The sequence below is a fragment of the Mus musculus genome, chromosome 2 (genome assembly GCF_000001635.26).
Source record: "Mus musculus strain C57BL/6J chromosome 2, GRCm38.p6 C57BL/6J".
NCBI lineage: Eukaryota > Metazoa > Chordata > Mammalia > Rodentia > Muridae > Mus > Mus musculus.
Window position 1 is genome coordinate 160,854,381 of NC_000068.7, and position 25,582 is coordinate 160,879,962.

Here is a 25,582-nt window from a genome sequence, read left to right on the forward strand (position 1 = left end):
GCACAGAATGAGGTATTATTGCCAATTTGGAGGGAGGTTTCCACAATGTTCCTCCTTGGATTTCCCTAAAGATGAGGATACTGAATGAACAGTTCATTAAGCTCATCAAGCAACACTAAAATAGAAGACAACAATGAACACAGCATTTTTTTTAATTACCAGGCTTGATAACAAGTTAAGTACAAAGACATTAGCAGCCAGGGATTTCTCAACAAAATAAAATAAGAATGTACACTTGAATGTATTACTGTAAACTACACTACTTCTGGGAAATCTGGCCATGTACCTTACAAGTGTTTAGTAGTCAACAGTGGCTACAGACAATGAGGAGAAACAGGCATGGGGATCAAGAGAGTCTATCATGAGGAATGACTGACTTAGAAGACATTAAGCTACAGAAGAGCTAAGTGGAGGCTGTTGTACTATTCACACATTTCAGGACTATCTCAAGACATTTCATTCTGCAAATGTGTTTTTGAGCATCTGCTATGTGCTGGGCATTGTGCCCAGTGTAAGGATATAGAGATTCAAAACCAAATAGCTCTTTGATTTTCTGAAGGTTTCTGCTTAGTGAAACAAATGTGACTGCTATTCTGGAAAATACAATTCTAGCCAATCAGAAGACATGGCTCCATCCAAGGAAGGCCCTTCTGTCTAGGTTACAGCTTTGTGCAGGACTGAACAGACAATAGTACCTTGGGTTCCCAAAACTGGGAGGAAACACAGGCCAAGGTTAATATTTGAGGGGTATTAGATAACTGGGGTCAGTATAATTACTTTAATATAAGATTTATTAAGAAGTATCACATTTAATAGAGCTCAGAATATGTTTGAGCTTAACCATATCTCAGATTATCAGCAAGATTATGTATGCAAATGCTAATAATGTTAAATTCCCTTGTAGCAATCATTTTTAAAATATAAGACTTAATAAAACTCCATGTTAACATTTTAGGCAACCATTCTGCTTACTGACTTAGCTAGAATCTCGCTTCTCCCAGCTATCCTTTCTACAACTACTGCATCTCCTGTCCTTAACAGCTTCAGAGTTACTCATCCCACTCTGCAAATTCTAAAGAAATGTAGCTCTCTTCCCACTCTCGGAGAGAAAAGGTAGATCTAGGTGCCTGTAGAGAAAGACAGTATGTTCAACAAAACAAGTAGTCTTCAGAAGAAGACTATGAATAATTTAAAAAATCTAACAAATGAGAGGATGGTTAAGGTAAACTGTAAATGATTATAACTAAGTTTGCAGGTTTCATAGTACCATGGCACTTCAGAGACACTAACAAATGCTGAGTTGTACAATCCAGCCATGGAAAAATTATACACATGAGGAAAACTAGGAAAAAGGAAAAATGTAAAGTTATTTTCAAGCATGTTAGGGTTCTTTCTTTTTATTTAAACTTGCAGAGGACCCAGGTTCTGCTCCAGGACTCACGTGGTAGCCACCACCATCTAGAACTTGAAATCCAGGGGATCTGAGCCCCTCTTCTAACTTTCAAGAGCACCAGGCATACACATAATATACACATAAACTAAATCTAAAAAATTATTATTCCATTTTTTAATGAGAGTGATGGCAATTTTAACTCAAGTCCTCATGCATTCTTACTCTCTTAGCCATCTCCCCAGAGTGTTATTTAAAATTTCCATGTCTCTATTGATTTTCTTTTCTTTTCTTTTTTAAAGATTTGCTTACTTTATTTTATGTGTATGGGTTTTGCCTGTGTGTATATTTGCATGTATACTTTTGTACAGCAGAAGGTGCTCTGAAACTAGAGTTATAGAATGTTCTTAGTTAGCTACCATGTGAATGTTGAGAAGTAAACCTGAGTCCTGTGCAAGAGCAGCAAATACTCCTAACCACTTAAGCCATATCCCAGCCCCAATGATGGCTTTCAATAAATACTTTTTATAATGAAAAGTTTCAGGAACCAAAAATAAGTATAACTCATTATTAATCTTTACACTAATAAATAAAATAGCATAGGTGATATAACTGATCCTAATGTTTCATTGGATCATTATCCTTTACAAAGCTCTTTAAATGGACTGGAGAGGTTGTTAGGACAGTTAAGAGCACTGGCTGCTCTTCCTAAGGACCCAGGTTGTATTCCCAGCACCTATATGGCAGCTAACAATTGTCTCTAATTCAGTTTCAGAGGATCTGATGCCCTCTTCTGGCCTTCTTGAGCACTGCATGAACGTGGTGCACAAACAGGCATACCATCAAAGGACCCATATACATAAACATTTTTAAATTAAATAAATAAATCTTTTTTAATGCTTTTTAAGTTTATACGCAAGTAAAATAATAATATTCATGTATGGGAAGAGAAATACAACTAAGGACAGAGGGACTGGGGGGGGGGGGAGAAATAACATTTGTGGGAAGACTTTGTTCGGCATCTACCCATGAACTCTGGGTAAAAACAAAACTAAATTTCTGAATTCTATTTTGCTTCTTGCTTTTCACCTTATTTGATCTTGCTTAACATCACTCATGCCAAGTTGAGTTTTTTTTTCCTCTTCTTTTTCCTTGCCCACATGTCAACAGATTTAAAGGGAAAGGTACACAGCAGCTCTATTACAGTCCCCTGCTCCTGGCAATGCCATGAAATAGAGCTTTTTGGGATGGGGTACACACCACCCATCACCACCAGGATCATAAAGACTGGCTGAGACTCGGGGCCAACGTATTTGGGTTCAAGTTCTCCACATTTGTAAAAAATAAATAAATAAATAAATAAATAAATAACATACCCTAAAATATGAAGTCATAAGAAAGTCCCTAGAACATGGTACTGCTCAAGAAATGTTCATCTCATCCTTTCATCCCACTTTCTACCTAAAACACATGTGTACATTTCATATTATCTTTGTCTTCTCTATCCTGCTAGGCTTTGGGGATCAGACCAATAAGTCCCTGTGCCCTTTGACCCCAATCAATTGCTAATGCTAAGTTCCAGAAAAAGGCCAAGAGAAGGAGGTAAGGGATGAGGAAAGGGGTTAGGCTAGGGGAATTCACTGCACTTGGTCTGCTTGCATCCCTTGTCCAAAAGTATAGGATCCTTTCAAAGTATCTTCCTCCAAATAAAAATCTCTTCTGGATTCTTATGGGCACATTCATCTAACATTCCTTTGCAGAGAGGATAGTAACAGCTCTTCCATTACCATACCTTAGAGTTAATATAATATTCCTATGGTTTCCTCTACAGCCAACCTACATTTGTTTAAGTAACCTCTCCTGGAACTGTCCTGAGTTGAGAATGTCTACATTTCTTTTCAAGATTCCAATAAAATCCTATGCACAGTGTGCTATTTGGTGTCAAGAGAAGGAAACACTTTCCCTAGTTTGGCTTTAGCCCTCTACAATCCATGAGACTTTGTCCGGTTTAAGATAGGCTTATGAAGCCTGGAGCGACTCTAGACTCTCAGGACTGAAAAAGAGAGGTTTGACCTCTTTTTACTGGGACTAAAGACAGAGCACACCAAGGGCCTCCACTCTCTGTCAGCACTGACCATGTGTATGCTGTTCCTCTAGATGTCTTGGTGAGTTGACAAGAATCAGCCAATTCTTTTTAAAATCACATTCCAATTGTGGAGACCAGAAAGCTAAACAATGTATGAAGCACAAGAAAAGAAAGCTGAACAAAGAAAGGTGTTGACAAGGTAGTGGGGAGGCACGGAGAGTTTGTTGTCTGTGAACAATGCTGCAGTCTCAAACTTTCTATGCTTCTATTTTTTCTTTACTAAAATGAGGTCAGTAACATTACCCCTGAATGGTATTATTATTAACACAGGACTACTGCATGGCACTAGTAATATCTGTAACAAACTGGTTCTTGTCATCAGAGTCAAGTGATGTGTGTAAATGAGTTCTAGCTAGAATTCCACAGCTTACTGGCATTTTCCCTTCTCCCCCCAAATTTAAAACATTTATTTTCTTTTAAAGGTAATTATATCACAATATTACCAAATATAACAAAACACAACAGGGAACTTCCCAGTTAAAACTCCTGAGATAAAAACAGTCCTGGCCAGCAAAATGGCTGAACAGATAAAAACATTTGTCCCAAGTCTGATGACTTAAATTCTACCCCCAGAACCCACATTCAGGAAGGAAAGGATCAACTCCTCCAAATTATTCCCAGGCCTCCACATACGCACCACTGTGTTTGCATGCATGCATTTACACACATCCACAAAATAAATGCAATTTAAAAAATTCTCTAAATAAACACTTGGAAATCTATATTGACAGGAGTTTGATGAGGGGAGAGAGCAGAAGTTTTGGAACAATCTTGTAGGATTTTTAGGATTACAGTGTACAGATAAGAAGGAAGGTTGCATCCTGAAGAGACTAGGGATTTAGAGTGTGAAGAGACTGGAGGGTAAAAGATACAACTTTACTATCTAGATGGCTGCAGATGGTTGATAGGTTTGCTATGCCAAGTAGGTAAATCAAAGTTCCTGAGTTAAGAGACTGGTTTCCTTTAAGGAAAAATATTCTTGAGCTAACAGAGGTCTTACAAAAAGGGAGCTCTCAGCATACTACCAGTGGGCATACTGAAAACTCTACGGTCACTTCCCAAGTGTCTATAATCCTAATGTCTACTTTAGATGAAAGAAAGAAATACAAGTGGTAATAAATGGAGCATATGTGCCAGTTCTCATCAGCAAACACAACAAACACTCAAGAGAGGAGTGCTCTGAGTTTGCCCACTATATCATTTACAGAGGGAATCTTACTCCATTTGAGAGGTATTCTAGCAACCCTGTAAATTTAAAAAAAAAAAAAAAATCAAGCCAAAGTATAAGTTGCTGCATTATTTTGAGTAATGATGCTAAGGACTGCTTTATTTTCTGTTTAGAAAATAAAACATTAAATATAAGTATATATGTATGTGTATGTGTTTATATATTTACTAGAGAGAAAGTGATTCAATATTTATTTGTATTTTATTTGTTCTACCTGTGAAAAAAGACAGATTGGCTTTAGAAGTAAAAGACAAAAAGGGGAAATTCAGAAGAGTAGAGAGACATGAGAGTTTATTGACATTAGCCAATCAAACCTTACTGACCTTGCAAAATGTTGGATTGTGCACTAACTGACACAGCACCATCTCTGTTCATCTCCTCTCTTTCCCTCACCACAATGAGCTAGTTGGCAGGAGACAAGGACAGAAAAGGAAGAAACTCATCTTTCATCCAGCCTGTTTGTGGCTTTCCATGGGTAACACAATTCAGCACAGAACATTAGTGCCCATCACCATGGAGGCAATTGTAAGGTCAAACCCAGAACTGTGAAATCACAAAGTACAAGGCGCACATAAAGATTCTGGAGCATGAGTAAGGCAGCAGAGATGCCAGTAAGAAGTACAGTCTTTATAAGTTCTTTTGAAATGATTAAGATTTTTAAGTCTTTTTGTTCCTTTCAGAATATGAGGACAATTTCTGATTATTCCAAATTAAACTAATTTCTTCTGTTGACAGAAGATATTATATCCAAACTCCAGCCTTCAGAGTTGGTGAGAAATGGTCTATAAAAGGCCATGCAATTAGGAACAGACATCGTCATAATGAAGTGTGGCTTTCACCTAAAATGTAGAAAGCAATCTTTGGCCTAGATCAGGAAACATTTTGTTGTAAATCCTATCTTTCATGTACTATTAACTGTGCAGACAACTAAGTAAACACTGTGCTAAGTGCTACTGTGAGTATCCAGTTTATTATCCATGAGAATTGAAAACAGGGAGTGGTACCTTACATGGCCAGAGGGGTCAGGGAACGCTTCAGTGGGGGCACCTGAGATAAAGCTGGGAGGGCTTGATGAAGAAAGAGAAGGTTCATTTAAAAAAAAAAAAAAAAAAAGGAACACAGCTAAATCCAGGAAATTCAGGTTTAGAAATCTCAAGAATGCCTTCATTTCAGGACTGGTCTGAAAACTTAGGACCTGGAAGAGGTCACAGGCCTGAAGGCCAAAAAAATAGAAGCATTAAAGGGGAAAGCAGGTCTAGGCTGGAACTGATTACAGTATGAAGCTAGGCAAGAGTGAATGACCTGGACTAGCAAACCACAAAGGACCCTGGGTGGTGCCTGAGACATTTCAGGGAGTTACAGAGCTAGAGCATAGAGGGCTGAACCACAGGAGGTGAGGAAGTAGAGGCCATGGATAAGGCTACCCACAGGAAGCTTGGCTTAGAACAGATTGAGCTAACAGGAAACATAGGATCAAATTTTATTTTCCACCCATGACCACTGATTTGAGCTCTAGACTAACCTTTTTGAATTCTTCTTCTTACCTTATCTACTACATTGAAATCATATGCTGGCTTCCTCTCCACCCAATCTTCATACAACGGCTGGATGGGATGGTCTTTTCAAAATATAAATTGAGATAATTTTACCCATCACTCAAAGTGTATAATGGCTTCCTGCTGCCCTTGGAGTAAGTCTCAACTCCTTGACAAGCCTGTAAGTTCTTGGATGATCTAGGCTCTCCCTCCTACCTAGCTCTTTTCAATCTTGGACCACACTTGCTCAAACTGCTGCTTCCTCCTAGAAATGCTTCTATTTTCTTACTCTCCCACCCCAACTGTAGCAGCCTAAGGGGAGTCATCTACAAAGATCTTCCTCTACCCCATGCCCAGGGGTTCTCTGCCAGCCATTTCATCTGTGGCCTCAGTTGTCTAATCATCCAGGTAAGATTTTCCTAGTTCTCAGCACTACAGACTTAACTTATTTCTCTCCATTGCCTGTTGTGTGGTCTTTAAAGAGCTACAACGTCTGTCTCCAGAGCTATTAGGAAAGTTACTTCAGAAGGTATGGGAACACCCTAGTTCTCCTGTCTCTCCTGACCTTGGCAACCACTTGCCTTCACCAGGAGCTAGTCTAAGGCTCTCCACCCTTCTCAATCTCTAGCTATCCAGACAGAAGGACCCCTTCATTCTGTCTTGGCACCATACAGGTCCTGCCTGACTCTTCCTGGAGTCCTTTCACAACTCTGTATAAACAACCAAACTCACTTCCTACCCAGTACATGCTCCTTTTTAATCTTTTCTTCTTTGAATTAACTCACCAGCTCCCATCCTAAGTCTGGTACAAAAAAGCCTCCTCGATATATATTCATTCATTCATTCATTATCAGTCTCTTCCCTCATGCTGTTGACCACTGACACCCAGGGACAACTTAGGAAACCATGATTTAAAACCAGCAGGTATTCATAGGACTGGGTCTCCTCTTCCACACTATTTGTATTATAAATGAGCACAAAAATGTCTATTATTCTTGGTCACTGAGGTCTCAGTAGCATTGTCTATTATATAAACTAGAGCTTCTCTACTCATATAAGCTGAGTTTAAGCATCTGAGTGAAAGCAGAGGATACAGTAGTAAAGAAGAAAATTTATATAAGAGCTTGGAGTAAGGATTAGGAATAGCCTAATGACACAGCCTCTATGGTTTACTAATCTTCATCAAGAAATTTTAAAATAAAGTTTCTTGTTAAACTAAAGTTTCTAATTTAACACTCATCATCCTCTCTTACTATTATTACAAAGGGTTATAAATGGATTAGGAATGAAAATGACTCAGAGGAGCAAGTCACTAGTAAATGGAGAAGCTGAGACTGAATCACAGGACTAGACTCAGAGTCAAAAGGCATTTCACTACAGCATCTGGTCTTTCATATCACATTCTAGTGTTCTATCAAAGGTACTCTTGGCTGACACACAAAGGAGCTAGAATAAAGCCAAAAGATTAAGAAGCCTGGTAGAACTGATCAAAGACAGTGGAAGTCCTTAAGTATCAATCTGTGGAGTGTAACTTTCACCCAACAAACAATGGGAAGCAATAATCAACTCCCACTTCCAAGTTCCACAACAGTAAGTTGATACATTCTCCTTCCTTCAAAGACCTCACTGTACTTTCTGCTTTTGACCACTAAGTGCCAAAGGCCCACCCACTTCAGAAACAAAATAGCTTTTACAAGGGCAAAACTTCTAGCCCTTTACTTTCCAGAAAGTTAGGACAAAGATCTATCTGGCTTTCACTAACCTGCCAAAGGAGTGAAGACTCACTCATAGGAACACACTTAATCAGTGAGAGATAATTCACTCTAACAAGGTAACTTTTTTTTTTTTTTTTGAGGCAGACCATACCTAGAAACCAAGCATGCAGAGCCCTCAACCAGGAAGAACTCCCTTGAGCTGCTTCACAGCTTTTCTGCTAGCCCTTTTGTACTTAGCCTCCCAGAGTAAAGGACACTAAGCAGCTAACCCACTCCACAGCGCTCCATCACCAACATCCCTGAAAAAGATATTCAGAAATGAGATCATGGCTATCCAAAAGTCTTGCTAACCTGGGGTTAATCCTTTCCTGTGAAGGCCTCACTAGCATCACTTAGGATTCCACCTTCCCCACATACCAAGCCATATACATCTCACTATTTTGGTTTTCCATTTACCATACTACACAGTCATGAACCACATTATGTTTCAATCAACAATGGACTGCGTATATTATGGTGGCCCTATATGATTATGATGGAGCTGAAAAATTCTAACCACATGGGACTTTTACTATACTTTATATTTTGGTTTGATTTTTCACACCAAAAAAATATAGCTAAGGAACAATAGGTTATACCATTGTCTTAGTCGCTGTTATTTTGTTGTGAAAAGACACCATAACTAAGGCAACTCTTATAAAGGAAAGCATTTAATTGTGAACATGTTTACAGTTCCATGGGTTTAGTCCATTATCATTAAAGCAGGGCACATGGGAGCAGGGAGCATGAAGGCATCAGGCAAGTGTGGTGCCATAGAAGTAGCTAAGTGCTACATCCTTATCCATAAGAAGAGAGAGATGGAGACAGAGATAGAGACAGAGACAGAGACAGACAGACAAAAAAGACAGAGAGACAGACACAGAGACAGACAGACAGACAGACAGGCAGGCAGGCAGGCAGGCAGGCAGGCAGGCAGGCAGGCAGACACTAGGCCTGGTATGGGTTTCTGACCTCAAAGCCCAGTCAACAAGGCACACCTATTAATCTTTCTAATCCTTTCAAAGAGTTCCACTCCCTAATGACTAAGAATTCATAGATGAGTCTACAGGACCATTCTTATCCAAACCACAATCATATATCCCTGGTTATGTAAGCATATTCTATGCTAAACACCCAATGAAGCATCTTTCAGAACATATTCCTCTTGTTAAGCATCATGTGACTGAATTTCTAATTATTTTAAATGTTCACTATGATCCCGAGTTCATTTTCAGCTTCCATAAAAGCAATCTACACCATATAGTTCTTAAATTTTATTATGCTAATTACAAAAACAAATTATCAAAAATAAGGAACTGGGCATTCTTGATGAGTGAGTCATTTTAAATAATTAAAGGCTAACATATGCAAATGATCCAGAGCCTTGTTAAAGTTAGTGATGTCTTAATAAATAAAATACAATCAGGTATAGTTTGGTAGTTCACTCTTACCTCCCAGATGGTATAGCTCAAAGACAGAACAACTTGTCTAGCGTGTGTAAAGCCAGAGTTCAACCTCTGACACTGAAAGACAATCCTACTCTGATGCATTTCATCCAAGCCAGCCTCCTGGCTAATTATAAAGAATTGCCAAGTATTATGTATATGGTAGAGGAAATGTTAAATATATATTCATAAGCTCCTCCCCTCCAGATAGTTCCATATGATAAAGCCTGGTATCTCTTATTTTTAAGATGGCTTTCATATACATTCTAGAAACACGGTAATACTTGCCACCAGAGCAGATCATTTGAATTACAACAAAGTAGGCCAAAGCTGAATTCTCCTAGAGAACTTACAACCAGTAGTACATCTTGTGTCATGCTTTCAACTTCCTCTTTTGGGCAGAATCTACCAATAATTTGAGGCTCCTATAGACTGGTTTAACACTCTTGGTGTCTTCCACTGCTGGGACCTCTTACCTCACTTCATTCACTTGAGACCTATGTAAATGTAAATGTCACTTTTATTTCCTCAGAGGAAGTGATGAAATGAGAGCCATACCCAAGCTTTAAGAATACATGGCTTGGGCTGAGCCTACAACATTTCTAACTATCCCTAAGCTTAGGCCTGAAAGCTTCTAGCCTCCATACAATCTAATCTTCTGCAAACCCAGACCTTGAGGACTTCAGTTTCTACCCTCTGTCTGCTAACCTAGTCCTGGAATGTTTCAGCCTCTGAGACTTTTTGCTGAATAAGTTCACCCTTTCTAGCTCTTTCAGAACTCTGGCTGGCTGGTTCAACTCAGCTGTTCTAGCTCAAACTCCTCTCCAGCTAACTGATTGAAATTTGCGCCTCTCAGCTTCTGACTAAATTGCTCTGCTTGCAAAGACTGCCTTGAAATCCACAAACTGAACTGCTTCAAACTCAACTGCTATGCTCTGAATTGCGCTCAACTGAACTGCACGAATCAAATTGCCTCTAGAATTGACTCTCTTTCCCCTTCCCTGTTCTTTTAAGTAGCCTCTCTTTACTGTCTGCTCTCATAAGAGTTGGGCATATCCTATCTCTGACTTATTCTGTCAAATCTTTCTTTGATTGATCAACTTTGTCTGCCCCTCAATAGACATCATTGCTTGGGATTAAAGTTGTGCCTTAGGGCTTGTCTGCATTCCAGCCAGTTCATATCTGTGGATGTGATCCCATTCTGGAACAACCATATTGCTGAACTAAAATTCCTCTACAGACCTAACTCTTCCTTCTCTCAGCTCCATAAATCTTGGCATGCTTCTAATGGCTTTTCTAGCTTTAGGGACAACCAAAACAACTCTTCCGCTGCTCAGTTGTTAAATCTCCTTGACTTCATCCATCTTCACTGAGTTCACTTCAGTGGTTAGTGTCTGTGGCAAAACACAGAAGTCAGTCATGCCAACTAATTAACTGCTCCAACTCTTGAATCTTCCATGCACATGTCTCTCTAGCCACATCCTGGTATGACTCCATCACTCCAAAACACTCATCCCTTGACTTCATCAACACCTCTAGGCCTTTTCTCCTTGCCATGCAGGCTTGGCAGCCCATCTGTCATGTTAATCACTTTCTGACCAATACTCTCATTGCACCTGCTTCACTGTCCGGCCATTCCCCCTTAACAAATGCCAACTCTGGCTCAGCCCAACCATATGCCTTCATTGCTCCCCAAATTAGGTGGTTAATGCGACTGGTATCCCAATTAATCCTATCATCTCCTATCTCTATGCTGCCTAACAAGCATAGACATTGTTTCAAACTTATTCTCTATCCTTCCAGTCTTAATTGGCTGCCACAATGTCTCCTTTCTCCTTTGGACTCATCCCATTTATTCTAAGCAAACAACTTCATTCTCTATTGGTTAATTTCAATTGTCAACTTGGTTGGATTAACAAACAAGTTATTAGTAAAGCACAGATTTGAGTGTGTCTGTGAGGGTCTTTCCAGAAATCATTAACTTTAGAGAAAGACTGTTGCTGAATATAGGCAGCACCACCACATGAACTGTAGTCTCAACTTAATTAAAAGGGGAAATTAAAACGGGAAAACCTGCTTTATGCCAAAATGCATATTTCTTGGCTTTCTGACTGTGGACTAAATGTGACCAGGTGCCTCCTGTCACCATGCCTTCTCTCCATGAAGAACTGTATCCCTTCTTAAAGCTTAGTTTGCTTTTAGTCAAGTATTTGGTCACAGCAATGAGAAAACCAACTAATAAAAAGAGGATGGAGGCTATTACACTCTTATTCCCTCATAAGCCATCCTACTAGAAAATGCAACTGTGCTCAGAGAGCCCATTATGACTGCTGCCAACTTCATGATACCTGAGCAGGCCAGGTAATGGGGCCCACTGTTCATGTGATTATCTGAAGTAAGCTCCCTGGAGGTAAGCATCCCTGAAGCAAGCAGCACACTGGTGAGTAACTTACTAGCATGTTTATTTAGATTTATTTTATTTTGTGCATATGAGTAGTTTTATCTGCACATATGTTTGCACACCATTTGTGTGCCTAATGCATGTTGAGGTCAGAAGAAGACATTAGACCTCCTGAGGCTGTAGTAACAACAGATGGCTGTGAGCCACTATGTGGATGCTGGGAACAGAACCCAGGGCCTCTGGAAGAGTACCTAGTACACCTAACCACTGAGCTATCTTCCAGCCCCAGTGGGTAACTTTGTAGAAAAGGAAAATAGCCTCTTGTAAACTCTCTCCTCTAAGAATCTTAAAAACAGAGATAAGTTTTAAAAGAAGAAAGCTATCTTGCCTCACAGCCATAAAACAAGCTTAAATTCAAACTTAAAGTTACCATGAATACACAGAATAATTACAAATCCCAACTCGAAACCAGGGTCAGTGAAAGAATACAAAATTATTAACTGTATGTCTTTCATTCTCAACCAAGCCATATTTGTGGGTGAGATTACAAGCCTTCCTTCCTTATAAATGACACTGATTTTCTTGTGTGTGCAATTCTGCTTCTCACAATGACCTTATGAGATAAGAACTATTTTTTCTCTTACATTTACAGCTGATTTTTTTTAAAGGACCAAGTGTTTGGGATGCACGGCTGTTAATCCTAGCACTCTAGGAGAAAAGGCAGATAGATCTCTGTAAGTATGAGGTCAGCCTGGTCCACATAGGGAGTTTCAGGCCAGAAGGACTACAGAGTGAGACACCTGAAGTCCATCTCTGGCCTCTATACTCACACAAACACATGTATACCTGTACACACACACTCATACAAGCATGTATATAACACACACACACACAAAATCATGTAAATACATACACACATAAAGAAAAAAAACTTGCAGAAGTATGTAAGATTGTAACACAAATGTTCTGTTTTTAGCTCTCATATACCCTTAAAAACACAAACATGAGCAGTAATTAAGTATAAAGATATCAGTATCCCTCATGTTCATGTTAAAGGGTAGAGGTTATTAAAATGAAAGGCTGAAAGATCATGTGGATTAATATCCTAACTCTAGCCAGGCCTGGTGGCTCACTCCTTTAACCCCACCACTCAGGAGGTAGAGGCAAGCAGATCTCTGTGAGTTGGAGGCCAGCCTAGTCTACAGAGGGCTTCCAGAAGAGCCAGAGCTCTGTCATATAGAGAAATGCTCTCTAGAAAAACAAAAACAAACAAAACTCTGCTACTTTCTCAACTGTGTTACTTTTAAGTTACCTTTTTAACTGTTACTTTCAACTCCATTTCCTCAACTACAAAGGGAAATGGTAACTGAAATGTCATTGTACTTTACCAGGGTCTCCCAATGTGTAACTATACTTAGCAGTGGACCTTGTACTTAATAAATCTCAAAACGGTTAGATATTATAATCATTATTCAATGTGCTTGAAACATTAACCGACAGGATCCTATAGAGAGAGCTGCACACCAGAGCCGTAACATAACCAAGGCAAAACTGTCCTCACACACACATCTTTTTTTTTTTTTAGACTTATTTATTCATTATATGTAGGTACACTGTAGCTGTCTTCAGACACTCCAGAAGAGGGCGTCAGATCTTGTTACAGATGGTTGTGAGCCACTATGTGGTTGCTGGGATTTGAACTCCGGACCTTCGGAAGAGCAGTCGGGTGCTCTTACCCACTGAGCCATCTCACCAGCATCACACACACATCTTGTAATGTATTGGCAAAGAGACAATAAAGAAGGAAAGAAACATAAATGAAATTCTTGGGATTTTAGTGAAGTCCTAACAGGAAATGCATATATGAATGAGAAGGAAGCTTCTATACAAGGGACCATCAGTAATAGCCATTCTGAAGAGAAGAAGGATCTTTCTAAGAGTGCCAGATAAAGAGAAGGATTTATACAAAAGAGGAGGAGAACCTGGATATTTGAGGAATTGAAGATGTTCAACCTGATAAACACAAGCAATGAGCAGGGACTGGAGAGAGCAGTAGGAGCTGGGTGGCACCTCAAAGTATTTACAGATATGACGGTTCAGTACAGTGGATAGCCACTTAACAAAGAGGTAGTCTGACCTTGTCTTTTAACCACTTCACCCTGGATTCTGTAGAAGAAGCAGGAGAGAGTGAGGCTAGAAGACCAGCTGAGAGGCATCAACAGTCATCCAGCTGAGAAAAGAGAATGCAAGATTAGGAAAGAACAGAACTTGAAATATTCTGGGGTGGCTTGAGGGATGGATGCATCAAGAATGAAGACAACAGATGTAGAAGTTTGAGCAGGAGACTGAAAGACCAAATTGGGGGTTTGGGGTTTAGCTCATCTGTAGGATGATTAGTTAGTAAACACAAGGACCCAAGTTATCATGAAACAGGAGTGGAGGGAGCAGGCAATTTGTAGACATGTGAAGTTTGAGATGAGGCAGCAAACAAAGACAACAGGAAAGTTTGATAGATGAAAATGCAAGCCTCAGGCAGGGAGTTGGTTGGGGTGGGGGGAGACGCTTTAACGAGGGAGTTGTCTCCATGTAATGCATATTAAAGTCTTGGGTGAGAATAACTGGGATAGGAATATAATGAGAGAAGAGAAATAGCTGAGTGAGAAAAGAAATGATAATATTGAGCTATGGTGATTACATGCTTTAATTCCCAGAATTTAGGAAACTGGAGCTAGAGGATTACAAGCTCAAGGATTCCCTAAGCTATACAGTGAGTTCAAGGGCAGCTTCAGCTATACATCAAGACTCTGTCTCAGAGGAAGAGATGGAAATCTAAAACTGAATAGGATTAGGCAACCTCTACAAAAGCACACAGACTTGCATGCAAATACATTTGCAACAAAAGTCCACTGATAAATAAACTTCAACATATTCCCTATAGTCCCTAGGCAGGATAAAATTTCCATTTAGGACATATATACTACACAACCAAGTTCTTACATATTTGAAACATAAGCATCAAAAGTTTTTTCTAAGGTCTCTGGGCTGTATTATTCTAGGAAAGGTTCAGAGAAAACATTAAATCTCCCCCCACAAAACTCAAACAGACTCCCCCCTAAAAACAAAAGTAGCCTATCTGATGTTCAAACCTATAAGAATTTTATTTTACACTCAAAAATACAATTTTCCCCATCCCTATTTACTACAGATGTTGTTTTCTCCTGAAAGACGAAGCCCATACTTTCCAACAGCTCAAAGGTCACACAAGAGATGAAAACTGCTCAAAGGTCAAGGATTAAATATAAAATTAAAAAAAAAAAACAAGTGTGTGCACCTCCAAAGCCATCCAAAACTGATAAGCAGAGAGATAAAAGGACAGAACTGCCAAGAAAGTAAGTAAATATAACAGCTACCCCTCCCCCAGATGAAAACACATCAAGGCTGTAATTACACCTTTGGGTATCTGTGGACACAAAAAGCTCACTATGCTCTTAAGGCTTATACTACCGCTAAGAACTACCAAACTGGGACGCTTTAGACTGCTCCAAAAGCCAAAAAAACATTTGCCAAAAAATGTTTCTTCTTAAAACTGTTCAAATTAAATCAAGGTCTTTTCTTTTCTTTTAAGATTCATTGATTTTATTATTTTGTGTGTATGAGTGTTTTGTCTGCATGTATGTATGAGCATTAGATGTGTGCTTGGTAGTTATGGAGGTCAGAAAACTGTATCAGTCTCCCTGGGGCTGGAGTTAGAGATGGTTCTGAGCTGCCATGTGGGTGCTGGGACTCAAACCTTGATCTTCTTCAAGAGTAATAAGTGTTCTTCACTGCTGAGCCAACTCTACAGCCTTTCTTTCTAATTTTATTATTATTTTTATGTGTATGGATGTTTTGTCTTTGGTATATCTGTGCACCACTGTTCTGCTGGTACCCACAGAAGTCAGTGGAAGGCATTGGACTCCTGGGGCTAGAGTTGCAGATAGTTGTCCATGTGTGTGCTGGAGATGGAACCTAGTCCTCTTTGGAAGAGCAGCCAGTGCTCTTAGCTGCTGAGCTGTCTCTCCAGTCCCTAAGATTGTCATTCTTTTCAAGATACTAAGGCTCACTTTGTAAAGTTCATCTAGATATATTAACAAGAGGAAAATTGCAGAGTTTACAAATGTGTTACTCCACCTCATGATATAGCTACTTAGAAGTCTACCAGCAATGTCACATGACTAGATGGACAACTAGCATCCATTGTTTACTCAGTGAGCAAATACTAAATACCTATAGTGGAGCAGGAACAGTTCTAAACCCTGAGGGTACTCAGTGAAACAAGGCCTCGAGCTGGTTAGATAGCAAAGGAGACAGACAATAAACCAACAAATAAATACTACCAAGTGGTGCTAAGTACAGCAGAGGGTGATGTGATCTTGTAGAGTTGTTGGGAAATCCTGAAGACCTAAAGTTAAGGAAACCCATCTTAACTTTACAGTATCTAGGCCAGCTGTGTACACAGAAGAAGCATAAATGCAGAGGTGCTGAGGCTGGAGTATGACTGAAGTTCTTAAAAAGCTGAGACTGATTTGGCCAGGTTGGAGACAGGCAGCGCAATAGGCCATAGAGAGGACTGCAGGAGAAGTTACTGGAGGGCTGCAAGCATACAACTCTTGAGACCTGGATTTCTTTTCTTCTTCTTCTTCTTTTTTTTAAAAGTTTTTAAAGGGAAAATAATTGCTCATAAAAGCAAGACATACCCCTCACAATCTATTTATAAATGGAAGGAAAAGTATACGATAAAACTCATATAGGCTGGTAGCACTTTGAGAGAGAGAAAAAAGAAAACACATATACTTGGGAGCAAAAGACTGAAAAAGATAAATGCCAAACTAGTTTACTAGTGTTTGTAAATTATGAGGATTTTTTCCCTTACGCGTTTGTTACTCAAATTTTCTGCCTTAAAAATAAATCAGAGACAGAAAAACAGAGATGCTCACCCATACACAAGTGCTCACACATGCTCATTCTCTCTCTCTCTCTCTCTCTCTCTCACACACACACACACACACACACCACACCACACCACACCCCGTACATCCCAATTTTGGACACAACTAGTCTGAAATCTCACTTCAACTGAGGGAAAAAACCATCATAGGGAACTTTTTCTTTTCCAAAAAAATTACCACACTTCCCACGCAATGTTTGCCTGTCATGAACCACTGCACAAATCAAGCATGGCCCAATGTATCAAGGTCACAAAACCAACTTGGTTAATATGTTTATCATTACACAGCAGCCCTGTCCCTTAAAGCTGCTTTGATACCATCTCTCCAAGGCACACACATACAAAGGCCCTTTTGCTCATTTCCTAAGTCTCTTTGATACATTCTTTGCTGTTTCTGGATTTTTCCACTGTATGTCTCTTAGAAGCAAATTAAGCCCGAAATCAGTTGTTCCAGCTAATGAAGTGTGCTTTTGGATCTTTTCTCCTCGGTTGAGAATTATCCGGCAAGCTACCAATTATTTTAGAACACATTTCTGTTAGTTTTGAAATATTGTGATGCTACGTTACCACAAACAAAAAAATAAATCAAGATAGCAACATACGAGACCATGTGTGTTTGTGTGTGTGTGTGTGTGTATGTATGTGTATATATATATATATATATATATATATATATATATATATATATATATATATGAAAAGTGCCGTACTCTTTTTTTTCATTAAAAAAATGTGTAGATGCCTCATGAATAAACATTTTAGGCTATCTAGATAAATATATGTGTTGGCATGACATCCAGAAAGGCAGAAAAGAGCATGCCTTCCCTTCTCTAACACCCCCACCCCCACCCGCGTCACATAACAGTTTCTCACAGGACACACTACCCTGGCAATCACTGTTCACAAATGCAAGCCACACAACTCAGAATGCCTCAAGCTCTCAGGTACTTTGCACCCTAAGCCCCACACCCCACCCACTCCCCAATCACTTCCAACAGGTTTCTCTGAATGAAAACCCCAAACTGGAGAGGCTTCCCAGGTCCCAAACTCTGCTCACACGCCCATCTGGATATCCCAGAACCCGGGTGTTTCCGCGTGGGCAAGGAGGATTCCACTGTACCCCGGAGTGGTTCGAGTCCCGACGCTCATTTCACCAGACGCACCGGTGCCAGCCGCTCGCCAGCCGCCCGCGGGATGCGGACACACGCACCCACGGCCAGGCCCCCCACCTCCGGCCCGCTTCGGCTCCTTCTGCAACTCTGTCCCGCGCGACCACCCAGACCCTGGACTCCCGGGCGTGGAGCCCACGGCGAGCGAGCGCGGCGCTGACAGATGGGGAAGGCGGGACATCGGGGGGAAGGGGCGGGGCCGCTCGGAGCGGGGGTGCTGGCGGCTGACAGGGCCGGGCGGGAGCCGGGCCTGGCGGGAAGGCGCTCGCAGACACACAGGGGCTGACAGGCGGGGAGACACACAGACGCCCGGGACTGACAGCTCTGGGGACGTTGGGCCTCGGCGGGCGCTCACCTGGCGGCGGCGGCGGCGGCACCCGTGGCCCCCGCTGCTCTCCCCACGCCGCGAGCCTCCCTCCTTCCTTGGTGGGCGGCCGGCCGGCACAGGCCCCGCGGAGGCGGCGGCGGCGGCGGTGGCGACGCCAGATCCACGGACTGCTTCTGGGGCGAAGACGAGCAGCACCAACTGACTCCCGGCCGCTCGGCCGAGCTCGGTGGCACTCGGAGGCGTTCGGCTCCGGTCGGCCCTCCTCGACTCGGCTGGGGGCGTGGCTCGACCCCACCCCCCACCCCCCGCCCGGGTCGCCTCAGGCGCTAGGAGGCGGGGCTTTGGGAACGGGCGCAAGCCCCTTGACGTCGCGGGGAGCGGACCTTACCCAGAGCGCATGCGCAGCTCGGCTGCGGGCCAGCGTTCTCTGTGTTGGGGGCCACGGGGGCAGGGGAGGCGGACAACTGAGCGGATGCTGAGGCCCTAAGCGGTTCCCGGCCTTTGTGCTCCGTATCCTGGTCTTTCTTGAGGGCCACCTAAGGAAGGCCACACGAGGTTAAACTTTCAAAAGGATGTAGTCTGGGCAAGGGTCCCAGACCCATGCGCCCTCTCTCCAGTGCAGTGTTTCCAAATTAGCCACATTTGGGAGTTGCTTTAACGCCACTAAGGGTTCACGGCAGGTTCTAGTATCTTGTTTACTCAGAGAAATAGCGGCCGAAACGAAGGCATGATCTCCGATTCTTTAACACTGTCTTAGGATAGTGGCGCTTTCAAACACCTGCTCCCTTCATGTACATTTTCACAGCTGCTGTTGGCCTGGAATTAAAAATCTTGGTTCCTGTTCCAGGCACCTTTTCACAACAGAACCTAAATCTGTGGCAAATATGTTTAGAAAGTGGTCCCCTACTGCTTCGGATCCAGATTGACAAATAGAGCTCTGAAGACTGAGCGGGTCCCAACCCCAAATTAGCTTATATCGAATATCAACTGGCCACAATTGCTCATCCACAAAAGGCAACAAAATGTTAGGATTATATAGAATGAGTGAGAAGATTAAATGGCAGTCTATATAAAGCTTCTTGCACGTTATCTTGGTGTTTAGCAAATGAGGCTGACTTTATTGCTGTGTATAAGATGGTCTACACCCATAATCTCACTGAAAGAGGCTGAAGCAGGAGGATTGCAAGTTTGGGATCAGCCTAGGCTACAAAGCAAGTTCCAAACCAGTCTGGACTACATAGTAAGAACCTGTCTCAAAGAGCAAAACAAAAAAAGCTGAATTTATCACAGTTAGTAAATGTATGTTTTAAGTGTGAGCAATGTGTCAAACTTAACATGTCCAGCATCAAACACTAGAACTTGTACCTTAACACACTGCATATGGTTATTACACAATCTTCCTCATTACATACAGTTCATGTCAAGCCCAGTTTTGTTTTGTTTTGTTTTGTTTTGTTTTGTTTTTAATGATCAGGCCAAAGGTCTCAGCCACCCTTCACTCCTCTCTTCCAATCATAGCCATCTTAATCCATTAGCCAGCCTGCCAGCCCCACCTTTAGACATCTGCATGCTGGGAATACTGCAATAGCATCTTCCCTACCTGCTCTCCTTCATTCCAGCCTGTAGTCAACACAGCAGTCACTGGGATCTTGTTAAAGCCTAAGCCAAAATAATGTTCCTGGGGGCTGGGGGGGAGGAGAGGAAGGAAGGGAAAACGATTAGAATGTAAAATAAATCATTTTTTTATAAAAAAAAACCCAATGGTTTCTATCTTGGGCACATTATTTTTTTAAAAAACAGCCTTTATTCCAGGGACCCCTAGATCACGTGCAATCTGTACCTTTTTTCTAACTAAGCGCATTTCCTTCTTCCTCTTGCCTCAGCCAGCCACACCAGCCTCCTTCCTGCCCCTGGAACATGAATGACTCTTGCACTTAGGATATGTTCTCCTGAGCATCGGGAAGATGTGTCTCACTTCACATTTCTATTCAAAAGGTATTTCCTTTGATGGATATCAAGTCCCACCCTCACCATGCCGTCTCCCTTTTCTGTGCTTTGCCTCTCTGCCTGGCCTGTATAACCTCTCCTATCTTTCATGTCCCTCAGGGCAGGAATGTTTGTTTTGCTTATTTTCAGCATCTGGAACATGGGCAGACATGTTCAAACACTCAATATTTCTTGAATGAATGAGTATATAAGATATGTTGTACTCCAATTTATTTTTATTTATTCAACCAATTTTCCAAGTACCTCGTCTCACCTAGGCACTCTGAGAGATGAAGACGTAAGCAAGACAGTCTCCCAGATGCCAAAGAGCTCCATATTTCAGAAGAGACAGACATGTCACGCTGCAGTTCTGGAGGAGAATATGCAAATGCCAACTGCTTTGGTAAACATAGCACAGAGGGTATAATTACCAGTATGGAGCAAGTAAGCTGGTGCTTACATGTAATCCCAGATACTCAGGAGGCTAAGGCAGAAGGACCACAAGTTTGAGCCAGCCTTGGCAACTTTAGCAAGACCTTATCTCAAGATAAAAATTAAAGGCAGAAGAGAGACTTGCTACTGGGGGCATACAGTGCTTGCCCTGGCATAGCCAAGCCCTGGAGTTCCATCTCCAGTACCAGTGGAGAGAACAAACATCCAAAGGGCCAAAGAAACAATGAAGGTGAGTGGGGGAAGGGCTCCCAATAACACTGGAAGCTGGAAGCTGAGCCTGGGGAGATGACTGGAAGTGAGTCTAGGCAGAGGCAGCAACCAGCACACACTTAGTGTCGGGAAGGATCTCAAGGAGGAGGGGAAGTTGTTGATGATATTTAATCAGAGGCAAATTATTTTCCTTCAACAGAAAAAGGACCCATGAGAGGACTCGGCAGGTTAGGCACTTGCTGCCAAGCCTGAAAATCCGAGTCTCATCCCCGGGACCCACATGGTAGAAAGAAAAAAACTGACTCCTGATAGCTCTCTGGTCCCGTAAATAAATAAATAAAATTTAAAAGTTTCTTTTAAAATGAAATGTCCTAGGAAGATGGCTTGGACAGTAAACCTCTTGAGAATAGAAGTTTGGATCCCCCAGACTTAAAAACCACTGGTGTGCTTGAAAAAAAAGTGGATTTGGGGCACATATACCCAAAGGACCCTAAAGACGCTTGCAGATACATGACTATATATAAATCTTTACCCTAGCAAGGAAAGGGAGCTAGCTAACTTAGATGCTCATCAACTGGCGAGTACATAATGTTGTAATATGCATAATGGAATTTTACTCTGCATAATGAAAATATGAAACTTTCAGGGAGACGGGTGACTGGAAAGTAAATTTTAGCAAGGTGACACAAATTCAGAAAGAAAAGGCCTCACAATCTCTCTCAGATATGGATCCTAGCTTGTAATATATATATTACATATGAATTAGAGTAAAGGTCTGAAGAGTTGGCTCAGCAGTTAGGAGCTAGTACCACTCTTGCAAAGGACTCACGTTCAGTTTCCAGCACCCATGTCAAGTAGATCACAACTGCCTGTAATTCCAGCTTCAGGAGATCTGGCACCCTCTTCTGACCTATTTAGGAACTACACCCATGTGAACAAACCCATTCACAGTCATGAACACGTAATTTAAAAATAAGGGTTGGAGAGATGGCTCAATGGTTAAGAGCATTGGTTGCTCTTCCAGAGAACCTGCCTTCAATTCTCAGCCCCCAACACGACAGCTCACAACCATCTGTAACACACTAGTTCTAGAGCATCCCGCACTCTTCCAAATCCCAAGGACACTCCACACATATGGTACACATACATACACACAGGCAAACAATCATACACAAAAATAAAAATTTTAAAAAGTAATTTTTTTAAATTAAGAGCTGGAGAATCTAGACTCTCTGAGAGTAGAATCCCACAGTAGGCATCTTTCTCTACAATTCTTAATGATCAGGCCTGCGTCATACGTACAGAGATGATCCCAAACTGTCTGATAGACTCAAGAATATTTTGCAAGTTCTAAAAATAACCCAGATGGGATGAGACCGTGAGCAGGCTGTGGAAAGTATTCCGTGACTTTGCTGTGGGCCACAAGGCACGAAACTAAAACTGAGCTTTGCTGTTCAGAAAGAACTTGGCCACGAAACAACTACAGAAAAATCACATGGAAGAATCTCATAAAGAGAGACCAGGGAGACGGTATCTAAGGTGCTTGCTGTACAAGTATAGGTCTTTAATTCAGTCCTCAGAAGCCACAAGCCAGGCATAGTGGCTCGCACTTGTAATCCCACCAGTGGAGAGGCAGAGACCCAAAGATCTCTAGGGCTAACTAGCTAGGCACTTTAGTGAGCCCCAAGCCAATTAGAGAGCCTGTTTTGTTTGTTTGTTTGTTTTTTCTTTTTAAAAAATTAGGTATTTTCTTCATTTACATTTCAAATGCTATCCCAAAAGTCCCCCAGACCCTCCCCCTGCCACTCCCCTACCCACCCACTCCCACTTCTTGGCCCTGGCATTCCCCTGTACTGAGGCATATAAAGTTTGCAAGACCAAGGGGCCTCTCTTCCCAATGATGGCCGACTAGGCCATCTTCTGCTACATATGCAGCTAGAGTCAAGAGCTCCGGGGTACTGGTTAGTTCATATTGTTGTTCCTCCTATAGGGTTGCAGACCCCTTCAGCACCTTGGGTGCTTTCTCTAGCTCCTCTATTGGGGGCCCTGTGATCCATCCAATAGCTGACTGTGAACATAGAGAGGCTGTTTTAAGGAACATTATGAACACCTCCTAAGGGACAACACCCAAGCTTGACCTCTGACTGCCATATGCATGTGCCTGAGAATGTACACATTCACACTCACAGGAACACACAACTCTCACAGAGATTGCTGAGCCAAGCAAGCGAGACACAAAAGACTTACCCTGTGAAAAGTTCATCAAACTCATAGTCTGACACAACCAACCAAGCCTTTGCCCCTATAACTCTCTACTGCTTCTTATGATGACAGGGAGAGTCCTGTGGGACAAAATGGATGACTATCCAGCTCTACTGGAACATCTACTTAGAGATGAAGAGAGAAATTAGTCCTCGAGGTGAGTGAACAAACAGGAAGTTTTTGGCACAGCTCTCCACTGTAAAGCAGAGAACGGGAGAACCAAGCACCTTTCTGTAGAGTCCATCATAATGGCATTTGTGATGTTAATAAAGTCAAAGCTGGGGAGCCATAATGAACCCTTTCTACTGTAATAAACTTAACCATGCCCTGAAGATCATGGTACAAGACAACAGACACACAGAAATTCCGTGGTACAATATACATTGGCAATGTGTGTTCACAGCTATAACAGGGGATGAAATGGGGCCATGAAGTTTTGGAAGAGTTGTCTTAGTCACTGTTCTATTGCTGTGAAGAGACACCATGACCAAGGCAACTCTTACAAAGGAAAACATTTAACTGAGAGCTTGCTTGCAACTTCAGAGGCTTAGTACGTTATTATCATGGCAGAGAGCATTGTGGCATGCAGGCAGGCATGGCTATTAAGCTGAGAACTTTATATTCTTATCTATAGGCAGAGAGAGAAAGAGAGAGAGAGAGAGAGAGAGAGAGAGAACCTGGATCTCATGTTTCTTTTGAAACCTTAAAGCCCATCCTCAGTGACACACTTCCTCGGACAAGGTTACACCTCCTAATCCTTCTAATCCTTTCAAATTCCCTGGTGACTAAGCATTAATACATGAGTCTATGGGAGCCATTCTTACTCAAATCACCACAATATTTGATTTTTTTCAGAATGTCCAAACATTGTTTATTCTTACAATAATGGGATTAATGGAATTGTAGTACATATGCTATATGTCTATACTATTTAACTTTTTAAAATTTAAAATAGGATATATATATATCCTATTTTGAGGCATGATGGATACAATCATTATCTTAATCATGGCCTTGCAGATGTATGTTAAAAACCAAATGGGATAGTTTAAATATGTGTGGTTTACTGTACATTAATTATGCCTTAATGAAACAGGTATATTATTTTAAAATCTCTTTTTCTTTTTTCCCCACTTTAACTCTGTAAGCTCCATCCATGCTGTTTTAGGAACAGCTACTCTTTGAGATTTTTAGTTCTTGTTTTATTTTTTTTACTAACATGCAGAATTTCAAGGAATGTGTTCTGGTTTCATTTCTGTTGGTATGATAAAATATCCTGACAAAAAGCAACCTGGGGAAAAGGAGGATTTTTCCCCCCCACTTATAATTTCAGTTTACAGCTCATCATTGTGGGGAAAGTCAAGGCAGCTAGCCACATCACATAGTCAGAAGTAAACATAAATCAATGCATTCATGCTCATTTGCTTGCTTTGCTTAGCTAGATTTCCCCAGTCTTACACAGTTCAGGACCCTCTACCTAGGGAATGGTGGTACCCATAGAAGTTTGGGTCTTTCCATATCAATTAAGACAATTCCCATAGATATGCCCAGAAGGACAACTCAACGTAGACAATCACTCCTCAGGATTCTCTTCCTAGGAGATTCTAAGCTGTATCAAGCTGACAATGAAGGCAAAAACAAACATCTACAGTATTTTGCTCACTCAATCCCCAGGGCCCCTTTTGCTCCAAATCCCCCACCTATCAACAATGCTATAATAATCTCCATCTTTTCTCTTTATAGATCTGAGTAAACTTTCTCAGAAATCACCTCAGAAGTGCAACAACTACACTACAAGCAAGCCCTGTGCTTTTTTTTTTTTATTTTTACCAAAAACTGACTCTTTTTGTTTATGTTTTTTTTCTAGACAGGATTTTTCTGTGTATCCCTGGCTGTCCTGAAACGTGTTCTGTAGATCAGGCTGGCCTCAAACTCAGAGATCCACCTGCCTTTGCCTCCTAAGTGCTGGGATCAACGGCGTGAGCCACCACTGTCTGGCTAAAAACTGACTCATGCATTACTGAGGGGCTAAACATGTTAGTCGCCCCACCAGGTGCCTGAAAGATTTCTCTATATTTGGATCTCAGATCTTCCTATTGCAACTAAGGGATGAACCTTGGTTTCTAGCATGTCCCACCCATTTCAACTTGGCACTGGCCTTATGGTCACTGACAATTCTTCAGGCTGTGGCCATTTCCTGGTGATTAGCAAATAGAATGTCATGCTTAATTGTAGGCTTAATATGAAAAGGGTATCCTGGGCCTGTTTAGAAGTAGTTCCTTGGGGTG

The 25,582-nt window shown here is 41.5% G+C and overlaps 1 protein-coding gene and 1 long non-coding RNA gene across 3 annotated transcripts in view; one reads left to right on the top strand and one right to left on the bottom strand.

The window, feature by feature from the left end:
* The window catches only part of Zhx3 (zinc fingers and homeoboxes 3), a 102,544-nt gene extending 83,934 nt beyond the window's left edge, over nucleotides 1–18,610 (bottom strand). Inside the window, exon 1 of the mRNA NM_177263.3 lies at nucleotides 18,411–18,610. The gene's annotated coding sequence lies outside the window, so the exon portion shown is untranslated. The remainder of the gene's footprint in view (nucleotides 1–18,410) is intronic.
* Nucleotides 18,611–18,617: 7 nt separating this feature from the next.
* Nucleotides 18,618–25,169, top strand: Gm35129. 2 transcript variants are annotated; one of them, XR_375189.3, is made up of 4 exons: nucleotides 18,618–20,378; nucleotides 20,648–21,051; nucleotides 23,367–23,451; nucleotides 25,038–25,169. It is a non-coding gene; the product is annotated as a predicted gene, 35129 (long non-coding RNA). The 2 variants fall into 2 exon arrangements; XR_866921.2 differs by having other exon boundaries at nucleotides 18,618–21,051.
* Nucleotides 25,170–25,582: the final 413 nt, after the last annotated feature.